The sequence below is a fragment of the Phacochoerus africanus genome, chromosome 14 (assembly GCF_016906955.1).
Source record: "Phacochoerus africanus isolate WHEZ1 chromosome 14, ROS_Pafr_v1, whole genome shotgun sequence".
In the NCBI taxonomy this organism is placed as follows: domain Eukaryota; kingdom Metazoa; phylum Chordata; class Mammalia; order Artiodactyla; family Suidae; genus Phacochoerus; species Phacochoerus africanus.
This window is the reverse complement of record NC_062557.1, coordinates 54,805,497-54,822,520: the sequence shown is the minus strand read 5'-3', so window position 1 is coordinate 54,822,520 and position 17,024 is coordinate 54,805,497. Positions and strand designations below refer to the sequence as shown.

The 17,024-nt window shown below is 47.2% G+C and overlaps 1 long non-coding RNA gene across 1 annotated transcript; it reads left to right on the top strand.

Moving 5' to 3' along the window:
* Window positions 1–3,216: 3,216 nt before the first annotated feature.
* Window positions 3,217–15,000, top strand: LOC125115178 (uncharacterized). The gene is made up of 3 exons (XR_007131995.1): window positions 3,217–4,472; window positions 13,165–13,241; window positions 13,892–15,000. It is a non-coding gene; the product is annotated as an uncharacterized LOC125115178 (long non-coding RNA).
* The last annotated feature ends 2,024 nt before the right edge of the window (window positions 15,001–17,024 follow it).

Sequence of the window (17,024 nt, the reverse complement as noted above, 5' to 3'; positions counted from 1 at the left end):
AATAGCAAAAAGACAAAAAAATATAAAAAATTAAAATAAAAATGGGAGTTCCCATCACGGCTCAGTGGTGATGAACCCAACTAGTATCCACGAGGATGCAGGTTTGATCCCTGGCCTGGCTCAGTGGGTTAAGGATCCACAGCATTGCCGTGAGCTGAGGTGTAGGCTTGGAACCCACATTGCTGTGGCTGTGGTGTAGGCCAGCAGCTGCAGCTCTAATTGGACCCCTAGCCTGGGAACTTCCATATGCAGCCCTAAGAAGACAAAAAAAAAAAAAAAATACAACCCAATCTGCCAAAAATGGACAAAAGATCTATATAGACATTTCTCCAAAGAAGAGAGACAGGTGGCCAAAAACACATGAAAAGCTGCTCAAAATCACTATTAGAGAAATGCAAATCAAAACTACAATGAGGTATTGCCTCACACCAGTAAGAATGGCAATCATCAAAATGTCTACAAACAATAAATGCTGGAGAGGGTGTGGAAAAATGGGAACGCTCCTACACTATTGGTGGGAATGTAAATTGGTGCAGCCACCTTGAAGGACAGTATGGAGATTCCTTAAAACACTATAGAACTACCATATGACCCAGTAATCCCACTCCTGGGCGTATATCCAGAGAAAACCATAATTCAAAAATATACATGCACCCCAGTGTTCACTGCAGCACTATTTACAGTAGCCAAGACATGGAAACAACTCAAATGTCCATCAACAAAGGAATGGATAAAGATGTGGTACATATACTTAGCCATAAAAAAGAACAAAATAATGCCATTTTCAGCAATTTGGATGGACGTAGAGATTATCACACTGAGTGAAGTAAGTCAGACAAATATCATGGTATCAGTTATATGACCTCATTTATATGTAGAATCTGAGAAAATGATACAAAAGAACTTATTTATAAAACACAGATTTCAGAATCAATCTTATGGTTACCATAGGGGAAACCATGGTAGGGGGAGGAATTAGAATGGGAATGACATATACACACTACTACATAAAATAGATAATTAACACGAACCTACTGCAGAGCACAGTGATATCTACTCCATAGTCTGTAAAAGTCTATGGGGGAAAAATAATGGATGTGTGTGTATGTATAACTCATTCAATTTGCTGTACACCTGAAACTACTACAACATTGTAAGTCAACTATACGCCAATGTAGGTTTATTTATTTATTGGTCCTTTTGTCTTTTTATGCCTGCACCTGTGGCATATCTAGATTCCCAGGCTTGGGGTCCAATTGGAGCTGTAGCCACCAGCCTGTGCGACAGCCACAGCAATGCCAGATCTGAGCCACATCTGTGACCTACACCACAGCTCATGGCAATGCCAGATCCTTAACCCACTGAGCGAGGCCAGGGATCGAACCTACGTCCTCATGGATGTTAAGTCAGGGATCGAACCTACGTCCTCATGGATGTTAAATCAGATTCGTTTCCACTGAGCCATGATGGGAACTCCTCCAATATGTTTTTTTTTTTTTTAAATAATGATGTAAATCTAAAGTCCCTGACATGGAAGGATGTCCACAGTCCATCAAGTGAACACAGATTTGGTTAAAATTGCATTTCTGCATGATAGGATTTTGTTTTTACAGTATTAGTTGCTTTAATAAAAATATAGAAAAATAGGGGGAGTTCCCGTCGTGGCGCAGTGGTTAACGAATCTGACTAGGAACCATGAGGTTGCGGGTTCGATCCTGGCCTTGTTCAGTGGGTTAAGGATCTGGCGTTGCCATGAGCTGTGACACAGCTTGGATCCTGTGTTGCTGTAGTTGTGGTATAAGCCAGCAGCTACAGCTCTGATTCGACCCTTAGCCTGGGAACCTCCATGTGCTGTGAGATCAGCCCCAAAAATAGCAAAAAGACAAAAAAAAAAAAAAAAAAAAAAGAAGTGACTTGGTTTTGGAGTTCCCGTCGTGGTGCAGTGGTTAACGAATCCGACTAGGAACCATGAGGTTGTGGGTTCGGTCCCTGCCCTTGCTCAGTGGGTTAACGATCCAGCGTTGCCGTGAGCTGTGGTGTAGGTTGCAGACGCGGCTCGGATCCCGCGTTGCTGTGGCTCTGGCTTAGGCCGGTGGCTACAGCTCCAATTCGACCCCTAGCCTGGGAACCTCCATATGCCGCGGGAGTGGCCCAAGAAATAGCAACAATAACAACAACAAAAGACAAAAAATAAAAATAAAAATAAATAAAAATATAGAAAAATAGCTACTTTTTATTTTGAAAAGACAAATAATAATAGGCATATAAAATATTTGGAAGTTACATATAATAGTGATTGTTAGCTCTTAGTAGGAGATTGTGATTTTCTTGTATCTTTTATTTTCTATAAATTAAATTTTTATATGAATATTACTTTTATAATCAGAAAACCTTGGGAAAGGGAACATTTTCCCACGAGGTCGGGTGGCCAAATCATTTCTAAATTAACTCTTCACCCGTTGTCATATCCGGTTTGCTGCAGAGCCCACTATTTGCTTTTCTAGAGTTGACGATCCTGCTAGAGGGACGTGCCTTGTCCTGGACTCATGTTTTCGGCAGATCCTCCAGCCCAGTCCCGTCCAAGTGATGGGAGGAGAAGCCGTGGCACCGTCACACTTCGGGGGAGGGCGTGCTCCATGCACAGCGCACACGGGAGTGGTTCCCGTTGTTGGGAGCAGGTGAGATCAGGTACGGAGGACCTGATGAGGTTACTGGCAAAGTGGCAGGTGCCATGGGGACAGGATGGTCATGGCAGGGGGAGGTGACAGCCTGAGGGAGGGCCAGGTAGTGGCCCTTACAGTGCTCCCTGGAGAGGGTGTAAGGGACAAGGTGGGCATGGCTGCGAGGGGCTGCGAAGTGGAGGACTGCACCTGGTGTGAGACACCTTCGAACTGCCTTGTAAGAAAGCGCCGCCAACCCTGCCTGGGGGACCCAGGCCCCTGGTGGGCTCGTGTCCAGGTCTGAGACAATGAGAAGGTGCCTGGGCATGGCTGAGAGGAGAGGAACTTAGAAAGCACCTCGGCATGACCATGGCCGACAGAAGAAGAACTTGGGCTCCCTGGTGGGAGGGCAGTGAGGGGAGCCTGGAACGAGGGGGGTCAGTGGAGAAAGGTGCTGTCCCACCCTCCCACCCCCCCCAAGCTGGGCCGCTCGGGTGGCTGCATTTCTCCTGGGAAGCAGGCAGGTCCTGGAGTCTGCGTTTAGGCTGACGGGCAGTAAGCAGAGGTGGCACCGAAGGGATGGCCCAGGGCAGGGAGGCCACCTGCCCCACCCAGTACCTCCCTGAGTCCCTGCACTTCCCCTTCTAGCATGAACCACAAAGGTCAAAGTTCAGAGTTCATGGGTTAGTGCACAAGCTGCACCACTTGGCTCCCATTGCCTGGCACAGACCTGAGCGCATCCTCAGGGGCCTCTGCTTGAGGTGAGGGGGTGAAGACCGTGTCAGCCGACCTGGAGTCTGGAGGCCATGGAGACCTGATGAGCAGGGACACAGCCACTTCTCTGCAGAGACCGCCTGGGCTGATGGCAACCGCAGACCAGAGGCCCCTCCCAGCCCCCCAAGATGGAACATAAGGTGTCCTCCTCCCTGCATTTAGGGCAGGTCAGGGATACAGGAAGGAGAAGGGGCCACAGGCAGCCTTTTGAACTGACTACCAAACAATACTAAAAAGCATTCTGGAAGCCACTCACTTCTTAGGAGATGACAAAAGTTAGTTTCCTCCTCTGGACGTGGAAGCTTGAAAATGAAGAACGGTGGCAATGACATTTTTGCCTGCTCCTGTAGTCTAGGAAACTGGCTACTGCTTCATGAGGACAGTCTTGCAGGGGGTGGCATCGGCCAAGGGCTGCCATGGAGTGGGGTGTGCCCAGCGTCCACAGTCCATTACTGTGAGGGGAGAACAGATGTCATGACATCATGGCCCAGTTTGTCTCTATTCAGGCATTTTGGTGCGTCCTCCTAATGAGAATGGTAAAATCAGAGAAAGGCGGGAATCCAGGGAACCTAGACTATTAGTGACCCATTTCTCAGAGGAGGAGACTGAGGCGGGGTGGAGGGAAACATGGCCAAGCCAGGCCTGGGCTGAGTGGGGCCCAGCTGGTTCTCGCCTCCCACCCCTTGGAGCCAGAAGATGCTGCTTCTGGCCCCAGCAGCTCTAATGCCTGGTGTTCTTTTCTTCTGCACCCTGTGCCTCCTACCCTTCCCCTGCCATGTTATAGCCACAGCGTGGGGACTCCGAGGAGGACAGCCCTGCCACCTGCTTCCCCCCAGGGCCTCTGGGCTCCTCCAGGGAAGGTGTCTCACCCCCTCAGGAAGGGGCTGGTCAGTTGGGGTGAAGGTCTGTGAGTGTCAGCGTGGGAAGGAGCTGAAGACGTGGTCCGACAGGCATTCCTACTCCGGGACCTTCCTCGAAATTACCTGGAAAACCTATGGGAACCCCCACACCCAAGTCCAGCTGCCAGATGGTGTCTGGGTAAGAAACCGCATCTGGTTCAGCTACTTTAATTTACAAGAGAAGCCCCCTGGCCCCATCCTGTCGGCTTCAGCCACTGCTGTTGAAGGCCCTCCTGGGGCCCTTTCCTTTTCTCCAGGATCCCCCCAGTACACACCTGCTGACTCTGGGTCCTCTTGCCCTTTCCGTCATGTTTGGAGGAGTATATGTGTGCTCTGAGACCCACCTCTTCACTTCAGAACCCCTTCATTCTAGGCTTTTCTTCTGTCTGCCCCCACCCCCTGGAACTCCGATTGGCTGGTTCTCAGCTGCAGGCCTGCATTAGAATCCAGAGGCACTAGAGGCGGAAGCTTCACAAATCGCGCCCAGGCCTCGCGAGTCCTGGGGGCAGGTGGGGCTGGGGCCTTTTTGCTCTTACCTCCTCTTCTCAACTTTTGATCTGAACTTTTTCAGACTTAGAGAACACAGATTGACCCTCTCCTTCTAGTCACCTATTGCTGTGTTTTTGCCATATGTATCTGTGCACATGCATTTCTTTTTCTCTTCTTTTCGGCTGACCCATTTGAAGGTTGCTGTATAAGATGCTGTTATCTCTCAGTGTTTCAGTTTGAAATGTCTGGAAACAAGGTCATTGTCCTACGGAGCTACAGTCCCGTTTTCACACCTAGAACGTTTCCTCTAACACCCCGTTGCGTTCGAATCCCCAGTTCGTCCCCTTCCCTCCCTTCCATCCGCTTTTCCAGTCTTGCATCTGACCAAGGTTCATGTGTTATATTTGGCTCTCTCTCTGTTGTCTCTTTTAACCTAAAAGAGATTATTTTTAAAAGGCAGCATTGGTTCATCTTGAACTGTCCATCTAGCCCAGTGCTCTTACAGAATGTCCAACATTCTGGATCTGACCGCTGCTTCACGGTGTCACATCCTTATTTCTCTCTGCACTCCGAAGTGGTGGGCCAGGGCTTGAAAAGGTACAGGTTAAACGCCCAGTGAGACTGTTTCCGGGGGGACTCGTGTGGCACATCCCACATCAGCCTTGTCAGGACAGCAGGCCGTCCGTGATTCATCATCCACTTAAGTTAGCGACTGTTCTTCTCCCTAAAGCCCTTCCACGCAGTGATTTTAGCGCCATCAACGATCCCTGCCCGGATCGGTTACTGTATCAGGGGTGGCGAAATGATCGTTTTCCCCATTTCCCGGTTCTGTCTGCGTTTATGAGCACATTCTCCTATGAGGAGGAAGAGCTTTCCTTCCTGGCTGCACCCACCCCACCCTGTCACCTCGGGACTCTCAGATCATTTCCCACTCAGTGGGTGCTATTTATTTAAGTAATTCTTTCAAATGCTCACCGATTCAGATGAACAGGTCTAGTTCAGACGAACATTATGGGGTTTTTCTAACCTTCTTTTATACTGGTTATTTTTTTTTTCCTCTTAGAATTAAAATTTTGGTTCTTGCAAAATGAATACTTGTTTAATTATTTGTGTTATCTAAAAATGTAAATTGCTTCAAATTTTAATCCAGATTACAGCTAATAATAAACCTACAGAGAAAAGTTCCCATTTCTTAGTAGTTCTGTGCTTTGAATACATCTCACAAAGAATGTATTGTCATTATACTTTTCAAAATTGACAGGAATTAAGTCTTTTCTAAATGTGATTATGTTATTAATTTGGTATACATTAGCTTTTATTTATTTATTTATTTTGGCTAGCTCATGGCATGTGGAAGTTCTTGGGCCAGGGATTGAACCCAAGCCACAGCAATGACAGCTGAATCCTTAACCACTAGGCCACCAGGGAACTCCTACATTAAGTTTATTTGGTTTTTTGTCTTTTTTGTTTTGGGCATGCCCACAGCATGTGGGAATTCCTGGGCTGGGGAGTGAACCTGCAGTGACCTGAGCCACAGCAGTGACAAAACCAGATCCTTAATCTGCTGTGCTACAGGGGAACTCTTATTTGGACTTTTTGTATTCAATTTTAGGAATTTCTTTTTTCCTTCCTTTTTTTTTTTTTGGACTGCACCCACAACATATGGAAGTTCCCAGGCTAGGGGTCAAATCACCTGTAGCTGCTGCCACAGCATCGTGGGACCTGAGTCCCATCTGCAACCTACCCAATAGCTCATGGCAATGCCAGAACCTTAACCCACTAAGCAAGGCCAGGGTTGGAACCCACATCCTCATGGACACCAGTTGGGTTTTTAACCCACTGAACCACAACGGAAACTCCCAAATTTATTTCTGAATAAGCCATGGTTCAAAAGTCAAAACCGCATAAGAAGGCACAGCTGTCATGGTTTCCATTCACCCTCTATGGGAAACCATTTTTCTTAGTTTCTGGTTAACCTTTCTTAGGGTTCTTTTTGCAAAAATGAGCAAATACGTATAGCTATTCCTGTATCTTCTTTCTAACACAAAAATTAGCCTTCTGTATACCCTGTTCTGGACCTTTCTTTTCTCACTGACAGTGTATCCTAGAGATGACTCCATCTCCATTTATAGAGATGGTTCTAATTCTTTTTCACGGCTGCCTCGCTGTACGGCCACATATTCAGTCATGAGAACCAAGCATACTGTGTTCGATAAGCTTCCTATTCATCAGTACTTGGGCTGCTGTAATCTTACGCTGTTGTAATTTTGCCACAATATTCAGGTGCTTACAACATTTTAGTATTTGTGGACATACATTTTAGGGGTGGACTCTTATAAGTGCTTTTGCTGGGTCAAAGGGAAGTTTCATATTTAATTTTTTCTAAACTCCCCTCCATAACAGTTGCTATGCAGTTTTTCACCCACTAGAAAAGTATGAGTATGTTTCATCACAGCTTTTGCCACCAGAATGCTTTGCCCAGTATTTGGATTTATTCCATTCTAATTAGTGAGAAAATGTGGTTTAAATATGCAGTTCTCTTAAAATAATGAGCATTTTTTTCCCCACGTTTAAAGGCCACCTGTACATCTTTTTATGTGAGTTTTCTTATTCTTTATTTGCCACTTGTTTCCATCTGAGTTTTTTGGTTTTTTTTTAAATCCTTCTCAGCGTCTAAGAATTATTTAGGGAGCTCCCTGATGGCCTAGTGGTTAAGGATTTGTCATTGTCACTGCTGTGGCTCAGGTTTGATCCCTGGCTTGGGAACGTCTACATGCTGCAGACATGACCAAAATGTAATAATAATAATAACTTATGTATTAAAGAGATTGGCCCTTTGTGATGCAAGTTGCAAGTATTTTCTCCCAATTTGCCATTTGTCATTTGTTAATTTTTTTTTCTGTAAAGTTTCTTTTCATTGTTATGATGTTGTCTTCCCTTTTTTACAGCCCTGAATTTTGAGTCATGCTGGGCTCTCCCACTCCCAGATTGGAAAGGAGTTCATCCATGTTTCCCTTTAGTACTTGTTTCATTGCTTTACGTGTGAGTCCGAGACGTTTGTTATTGAATGTGTGTGTGTGGGATGGGGTTTGGATCCCAACTTATCTTTTGCCAAATGGCCATCCAGTTGTCCCTCCAGCACTTATTGACGACTCTGTCTTTGCTCTGTGACTTGAAATACCCCCTTCATCCTGAATCAAATTTCCATATGAATTTGGGCCTTTTTCCTAGCCTTTCCAGTATGTTCCTTTGGTCAGACTGTCTCTTCCTGCACCAGTATGACATTCTCCATTATGTAGACTTTATTGTGTATGTTATAATATCTGATAGGATGTCCTGCCTGTGACTTTTTGTTTTTCAGGGTTTTCTTTATTGCACATGCATGAAATTGAGAGTTAACTATTTAGCTCCAAGAAAAAAAAAGTTGTTTTTATTGAGATTGCATTAAATCCATATATGAATTTGGGTATAACTGACATCTCTATGGTGTCGAATCATCCTATCCACTAGCAAGGAAAACCTTAGTTTTTATCTTTCAGTACTACGGTAAGGTTTTGCACATACCTCGTTTATTCTTTAGTATTTTATTTGTTGCTAAAGGAGTCATTTCTTCCATAGGAGGAGGTCATAGCTTCTAACTGGTTATGCAGAGTTTTTGTTGTTTTTTTTTAACAGCTCCTCGGGCGATTCTAAGGCATTACTCAGATTTGAAAAGCACAACTTTATTTTATTGAGGTGTAGTTGACCAGCAGTATTGTAATAGTTTCCATGTACAGCAAAGTGATTCAGTTATATATATATATATATATATATTCAGATTCTTTTCCCTTATAGGTTATTAGGAGATATTGCGTATAGCTCCCTGTGCTCCACGGTAGATCTGTATACCCACAGATACACACATACACTCACCACACCTTCTGTATCTGTCAGTGGACACTTACGTTGTTTCTGTTTTGGGTATTATAAATAGTGCTGCTATCAACAATGGGGTGCAGGTATCTTTTCAGATTATGGTTTTGTCTGGACATATGCCCAGGATTGGGATTGCTGCATCATATGGCAACTCAGTTTTTGGTTGTTTTGAGGATTCTCCATACTGTTTTCCATTTTCCATTCCCAACAGTGTAGGAGGATTTCCTTTTTTCCACACCCTCTCTAGTATTTATTATTTATAGACTTTTTGAAGATGTCCGTTCTGACCCGTGCGTGGTGGTACCTCATCGTAGTTTCAATGTGCATTTCTCTAATAATTACTGATGTTGAACATCTTTTCATGTGCCTATTGGCCATCTGTATGTCGTCTTTGGAGAAATGTCTATTTAGATCTTATGCCCTTTATTTGTTTTTTTTTATTTTAATTTTTTTTTATTTTCCCACTGTACAGCAAGGGGGTCAGGTTATCCTTACATGTATACATTACAATTACATTTTTTCCCCCAGCCTTTCTTCTGTTGCAACATGAGTATCTAGACAAAGTTCTCAATGCTATTCAGCGGGATCTCCTTGTAAATCTATTCTAAGTTGTGTCTGATAAGCCCAAGCTCCCGATCCCTCCCACTCCCTCCCCCTCCCATCAGGCAGCCACAAGTCTCTTCTCCAAGTCCATGATTTTCTTTTCTGAGGAGATGTTCATTTGTGCTGGATATTAGATTCCAGTTATAAGTGATATCATATGGTATTTGTCTTTGTCTTTCTGGCTCATTTCACTCAGTATGAGAGTCTCTAGCTCCATCCATGTTGCTGCAAATGGCATTATGTCATTCTTTTTTTATGGCTGAGTAGTATTCCATTGTGTATATATACCACATCTTCCGAATCCACTCATCTGTCGATGGACATTTGGGTTGTTTCCATGTCCTGGCTATCCTTTATTTGTTTATTGCTTTTTAGAGCCGCACTCAAGGCATACGGAGTTTCCCAGGCTAGGGGTCGAATCAGAGGTGTAGCTGCTGGCCTATACCACAGCCATAGCAACGCAGGATCCGAGTTGCATCTGCAACCTACACCAGAGATCATGGCAACCCTGGGTCTTTAACCCGCTGAGAGAGGCCAGGGATCGCGTCCTTGTGGATGCTAGTCAAATTTGTTGAGCACTGAGCCATGACGGAAAGTCCATTCTGCCTTTTTTTTTTTTTGTCTTTTTGCTATTTCTTGGGCCGCTCCCACAACATATGGAGGATCCCAGGCTAGGGGTTGAATCGGAGTTGTAGCCCCCAGCTTACGCCAGAGCCACAGCAACGCGGGATCCGAGCCGCATCTGCAATCTACACCACAGCTCACGGCAATGCCGGATCATTAACCCACTGAGCAAGGGCAGGGACCGAACCCGCAACCTCATGGTTCCTAGTCGGATTCGTTAACCACTGCGCCATGACGGGAACTCCGATTCTGCCCATTTTTTGATTGGATGGTTTGTGTCTTTGATACTGCTGTATAAGCAGTGTATTTGGAAAATTAAGTTCTTTGTCAGTTGTTGCTATATTGTCTCCCAGTCCATAGGTTGTCTTTTTCTGTTTATGGTTTTCATTGCTGTGCAAAAGGTTATAATTTTGATTAGGTCCCATTTGTTTATTTTTGCTTTTATTTCTATTGCTTTGGGGGACTGACCTAAGGAAACATTGCTAGATTTATGTCAGTTTCTAGAGAATGTTTTGTCTATGTTCTTTTCTAGGAGTTGTATGATGTCCTTTCTTATATTTAAGTCTTTAAGCCATTTTGAGTTAATTTTTGTGCATGGTATGAGGGTGTGTTCTACCTTCACTGATTTACATGCACCTGTTCAATTTTTCCAGCACCACTTGCTGAAGAGACTGTCTTTTTTCCATTATGTATTCTTGCCTCTGTTGTCAAAGATTAATTGACCAGAGGTATCTGAGTTTATTTCTGGGTTCTCTATTTCATTCCATTGATCCTAATGTCTGTTTTTGTGCCAAAACTGCACTGTTTTGATTACTGTAGCTTTGTAGTATTGTCTGAAGTCTGGGAGGGTTATGCCTCCTGCTTTGTTCTTTTTTCCTCAGGATTGCTGTGGCAATTCTGGGTCTTTTATGGCTGCATATAAATTTTAGGATTATTTGTTCTAGTTCTGTGAAAGATGTCATGGATAATTTGATAGGAATCACATTAAGTCTGTAGACTGCTTTGGGTAGTATGGTCATTTTAACAATATTAATTCTTCCAATCCAAGAGCATGGGATATCTTTCCATTTCTTTGAATTATCTTCGATTTACTTAATGTTTTATATTCTTAGCATATAAGTCTCTCTCTTCCTTGGTTAGGTTTATTACCAGAATTATTTTGGAAGCAATTTTAAAAAGGATCATTGTTTTACTTTCTCTTTCTAATATTTCCCTGTTAGTGTAAAGAAATAAACAGACTTACATATGTTAATCTTGTATCCTGATACCTTGTTGAGTTTGTTTATTAGTGCTGATTGGTTTTGTATAGTCTTTAGGGTTTTCTATATAGTGTGATGTCATTTGCATATAATGACAGTTTTAGCTCTTCTCTTCCAACTTGGATACCTTTTATTTCTTTTTCTTCAATACTCTGTTAAGCAGGTGTGGACAGAGTGGCCATCCTTGTCTTGTTTCAGATTTTAGCAGCAAAGCTTTCAGCTTTTCACCATTGAGTATTATGTTGGCTGTGGGTTTGTCATAAATAGATTTTATTATGTTGAGATATGTTCCCTCCATATCCACTTTGGTGAGAGTTTTTTTTTATCATGAATGGCAGTTGACTTTTTTTTTTTTGTCTTTTTGCCATTTCTTGGGCCGCTCCCGCGGCATATGCAGGTTCCCAGGCTAGGGGTCCAGTCGGAGCTACAGCCACCGGCCTGCACCAGAGCCACAGCAACGCGGGATCCGAGCCGCGTCTGCAACCTACACCACAGCTCACAGCAACGTCAGATCGTTAACCCACTGAGCAAGGCCAGGGATCGAACCTGCAACCTCATGGTTCCCAGTCGGATTCGTTAACCACTGCGCCACAATGAGAACTCCTGGCAGTTGACTTTTATCAAATGCTTTTTCTGTATTTATTGAAATGATCATGTGGTTTTTGTCTTTTGTTGACATGTGATTTGTGTGTGTAGAACTGTACTTGTGATCCTAGGATGAATCCAACTTGATCATGGCGTATGATCACCTGTATGTGGTGTTGGATTTGATTTGCTAATATTTTGTTAAAGATGTTTGCATCTATATTCATCAAAGATATTGGCCCACAGTTTTCTTTTGGTGTGTCTTTGTCTGGTTTTGGGATCAAGGTGACGGTGGCTTCATGGAATGACTTTGGGAGTGTTCCCTCTTCTTCAGTCTTTTGGAAGAGTTTGAGAAGGACCAGTATAATTCTTTCTTCCTCAGGGAAGCTGTCCTGGACTTTTGTTTGCAGGGAGTTTTTTGTTGTTGTATGTTTTATTACAGACTCTATTTCACTTCTGATGATTGGTTGGTCTGTTCACATTATCTATTTCTTCTTAATTGAGTTTTGGCAGGATGTATATTTCTAGAAAGTTGTCCATTTCTTCTAATCATCCGTCCTGTTGGCATGTAATTGTTCACAGTATTCTCTTACGATTTTTTTATACTTCTGCAGTGTTGGCTGTTATTTCTCCTCTTTCATTCCTTATTTTGTTTATTTGGGTCCCCTTTCTTGAAAAGCACAACTTTAAATGAAAATCCAGTGTTACCCTTCAATTTTAAGATTAAGGCTTAAATCTTCATCCACCGCCATGACTCCAGTTGGCCACAGAGCTGTCTGTTCTCCATCCCCTCCCTGTGGTGACCCCCTGGTGACCTTTGGCCTTTACCTTCCACAGCCTCATGCCCATGGCAGACTGATCTGCTTGCCTCCTTCTCGATGGCATTGTTCAGATGCGTGCATTACTCTTCATTCCTGTCCCCAAATCCCCTGGCAGGGCCCTGGGCCATGCCTGCCCTTTAGAGCCTTCTTTCCCTTGGAATGCCCGTCTTGTCCCTTCCCTCTCCGAGCATTCTTCCCCGCTTCAGTCATGTCACTCCATGCTCCCAACCACAAGGGCCCATCAATCTTCTGAATCACAGGCCGACGAGGGACAGCAGCCACAGCCGCCCCACCCCAGGTAAGGGACTGTCTCCGCTTTGCCAGCAGCTGTGTCTCCAGCCCTCTCTCGCTCGCATCTCTAGTCCTGTCCTCTGGCCTTCAGTGTGTGTGGAATCCTCTCTTCACCTGCTCACGTTCTGGCACCAGCTCGCTACAGATTTCACGTACAGATTGAGGCTGGAAGTTTTCAAGAAGTTTGCTCTGACATCACAAATTTGTGGCTCACGTCGTAATTCCGGAACCATCCATTCCCCAGACTGCTCGCGTGTAGACAGCGTGGTGGTTCACAGCGTGGCTCTGACATCAAATTCAAGTGCCTCATAATCCTGGATGGTTAGTACCACACCATGTGCTTATCTAAGTGTATCTCCACAGCGTCCGTAGTAGAAATTGGGGAAAGTGGACATTTGTTACAGGAGAGTTGTGAGCGCGCTCTAATTTCTACCTGGGGCTCTGAGCACTGGTTCAGGACACCCCACCCTTGGCCTCAGGCTGGGAATGGTCTTGGCTCAGAACAATCAGGCTCCCCACTTGCAGTGACACCTAATCCCCCTTGAGCGGGACGTGGAGAAGGCCCTTGATCCCAGAGGCATCTGCTGCGAGGCTGACTTCATGCGCTGGCAGAGGGCAGGGCTGCAGAACTCAGGGTCCACACGCGGCACAGGAGGAAGCTCAGGCTCCAGGAGGGGCCCAGCCGCGCTCTGGTCAGCGCCTCCCGAGCTGCTCGCATTTTTGAGACAAATCGTTTTCTTCCAGCCCATCCGGGAGTAAAGGTGGCTCTCTGTCCAGGCCTGGGGGTCAGCTCTAGATGGGTGATGGCCAAGAGAACAGGGCTCCTCCTCTTCCTGGAAGGCTGGCTTCCTGGAAGTCGTTCTGCTCATCGGAGGAGTCCCACACCAGCTGGCCCAAAAGCTGCCTGTTTAAGCACCAAGAGGTTCTCTTCTTTCTAAAAAATACATATATATTTCTTTCTTCCTCCTCAGGTCAATAAAACCAGTGTCCAATATGATGTACTCAGTGCCATCAAGAGGACCAGTCGTAGTGGGCTGCAACACACAGAAGCCTTCCGTCTCCAGTGAGCTACATGCAGCACCAGGCACAGCGTGCCTGGCATAATATCCAGCCGAATGCACGTAGCTGGTCTGCCAGGCAGCTCTATCACCCCCATTTTACAGATGAGAAAACAGAGGCTCAGAGAAGTTAGGTGCAGTGCCAGCCATCACATGGTAGCGAGAGTGAGCGCCAGGTCCACAGCCGGGCCCGTCTGGCCCGATGCGCCACAGCCTTCAGGCTGCAGTTCCCACGGCCCCTCCCTCCTTATGGGTGTTTTCCGGGCGACCTTGCTTCTGGATTCTTGACCTCCGGTTTTACGGCTGTTTCCTATGTGGTGGTTATTGCCGCTGCTTCCATCCTCAGGGTTCTCCTGGCGAGCGGAGCTCCCTGCCTAACTCGGACCCTCATTCTATGGCCTGGGCAGGCTTCTTCCCCTCGTGCCTTCCAGCCCCTCATGTGCAGAAGCAGGCCGTCCGGCAGATGACCCGAGACCTCCCAGCCGTGCCTCTGTGCTCGTGGAGGACATGTGACAGAGAGAAGGAAGACAGGCCGGCTGACGGGGGAAAAGCTGGGGTGGGAGGCCGTCAGCCTTGAGCTCGCCTTGGGCTCAGGGATGCGACGTGGCTTCACGCTTTACAAGAAGCTCAAAGAAATCCTGTGTGGAAAACGTCCTCTCAGTGTCCCGGAGGTGGGATGGATGTGGTTGTGCAGAGAGGTGGGTGAACTGGCGCCAACTAAAGGTCAAAAGCAAGCCGGCCTTAACCTTAACCGCGGCCCCTGGTGTTTAAGAAGGGACCGCCAGCACCCCTCCCCTGACCACCCAGCGCACGTCACAGCCTGAGACGTAGCCAGGGCCCCTGTGCTGTCCCTCAGCCCCAGGGGGCTTGCTAACACCTCTGCTTCCAGGTGACATGCACCTGTCCTCACCAGGCCTCCCAGGATGGCTGGCCAATGGCGCAGAGAGTCAGGCCGACGAGTCCCTGGGCAGGGAGACCACGCCCCTTCAGGACCAGACGGTCCTTGAGGAGGGTCGCGCTCTCTTCTTGGACGAGGAGGATTTCTGGGGGAGGGGGTTTCGGTCCCACGGGGGGTGGGGGTGGGCGTGACATGCGGCATGGCAGGTCCATGCTTCCTGACTTTCCTCCTGATGGCCACTTGCCTACCTGCTTTGATCTAAAAATCACCAAAATCTCAGACGTAATCGAGTCACCATTTATCCAAGAAACTATTGAGGGTAAAGCCGCAGCTTCCATTTCTTTTGATTCTTCTTCCAGAGTTCTGCCTTGGGCCCAGCATGCAGTGGGTGTTTAATTAATGCCCCTGCCCCTCGGGGACTGCAGCCCCACTCTCCCTGCCCCACCCCCAGCCCTTAGAGTGGCCTCCTGGCCTGCGCTGCGTGTGGCTATGCTGGGAGGGGGCCGTTCTTATTCTCCAGTGGGGACGGCTGACACCAGAATTAACGACAACGGGTTACCCACAGGCCACGCTCCCAACGGTCTGTCAGGGAAAAAAAGGGAAAAACAGACATAAAGTGGAATAAGAATGGGCAAACACTTCAGCCATACCCCTCTGTGCTCCTAAGGCTTTATTTTTCCAACCCTGATTTAGAAACAGCCATACTCGTTAGACGCCCCCTCACCCCCCTTTCTCTGCAGGCCCTGCCATCCCCCAACCCCTGCCCCGGCCAGCAGCTGGTCTTTCCTAATTGGTGACATGTCTTAATAACTACAGGTCCTTGAGCAGCTGTCACTGTGGCCCCTGGCTGGTGGGGTAGCTCCCTCTCAGTCATTTACTCGTTGGTCCTACTGGCGCTTAAGACAGAGGTTTAGTTAATGACGATCCTAATGAGACAGCAGGAGGACTGCTGCTGTTGTTCCCGCACAAGTTGTACAATCACACATTCCTGCCACAACCCTGTGTTGTAACAAAAGCCTTGCTCAAAACTCCAAGAGGATTTAAACTTTTCCGTCCTTGGCTTCACCCCTTTGCCCACAGGCCGAGATTCCAGGTCCCCGCTGTCCCAGAGACCAGGCTCATCTCCAGCCGTGTGGCGCCTGTGGGATGGAGCGAGGGCCCCCGGCAAGGCTGTCCCATCACTGAGCCGCCGGTTCAGAGAAAGGCATCCCAAACTTCCAGCTTTCTCCAGCTAGGATCCTGTCATTTCTATATATACCTCTCTCTTGGCAGCGGCAAAAAAAAGCGAGGAAGGAGCTGGTCCTCACTTGTGGTGTCGGTCACTCTCTTTCCAAATATAGAGAAGGAATGAGTGGCGGGGGTTAGCAGGGGCTATAAAAGCCTGCGGGGAGCGCCCCTTGTAGCTGCTCTGTGGGCGGAGGAGAGTCCCTGTGCCCCTTGTGCGGGTCCTTGCCATCTGAGGCTCAGAGGCTCGTGTGGCCCTGCCCGGCTTTGGTAAGGACCAGACGTGCGGCTGATTCTCAGCGCCTCCCCGCCTCCAGCATCCCGCTTCCTTCGCCTGTTCTCCCCCGCCCTCATCCTCCAGAGCCCTCCCGGGCAGGGTCCCTGCGGATGCTCTGTGGACCACTGCCCGTCACCCCGGCCCATGAACGCTGCCACCTCTCTGACTTGTGCAGAGGCCAGTGGGCCTGGCCGCCTCCCCACCTGCGCTGTGGGCCTGCGGTGTCTGTCCTCTCAAGGCCACGCTAGCTGTGCATCCGTCAGCTTGTCTGAGACTTCGCCCTGCCTGCCCACAGAAGACAGGGGGCCTGGCCCTGGCTTGGAGGCACAGGCTTTTGAAACAGAGCTTCTGTCCTGACTGCTCACGTCTGAGGAGGAGGCACGGCAGACAGAGGGTGGTGCCACCCGGGCAGGAGGGAGCCAGGTCTGGGGCGGCTGGGGGCTCTCCTGCCTTCAGGGCTCACCTGTGGGCCAGGTCCCACTTGCTCCTCCAGCTTGTCTCTGGGCCAAGGCTCTTTTAAAGTTATTAGTCCTTTCTCTTCATTTGGTTGATTGATTAAGGCCCATTCAGAACTGAACCAGACATTCCCACGTCTCCTGACCTTTTGTGTATTTATTGCAGGTCTGATTTCTCACGGCTGCTGCTGT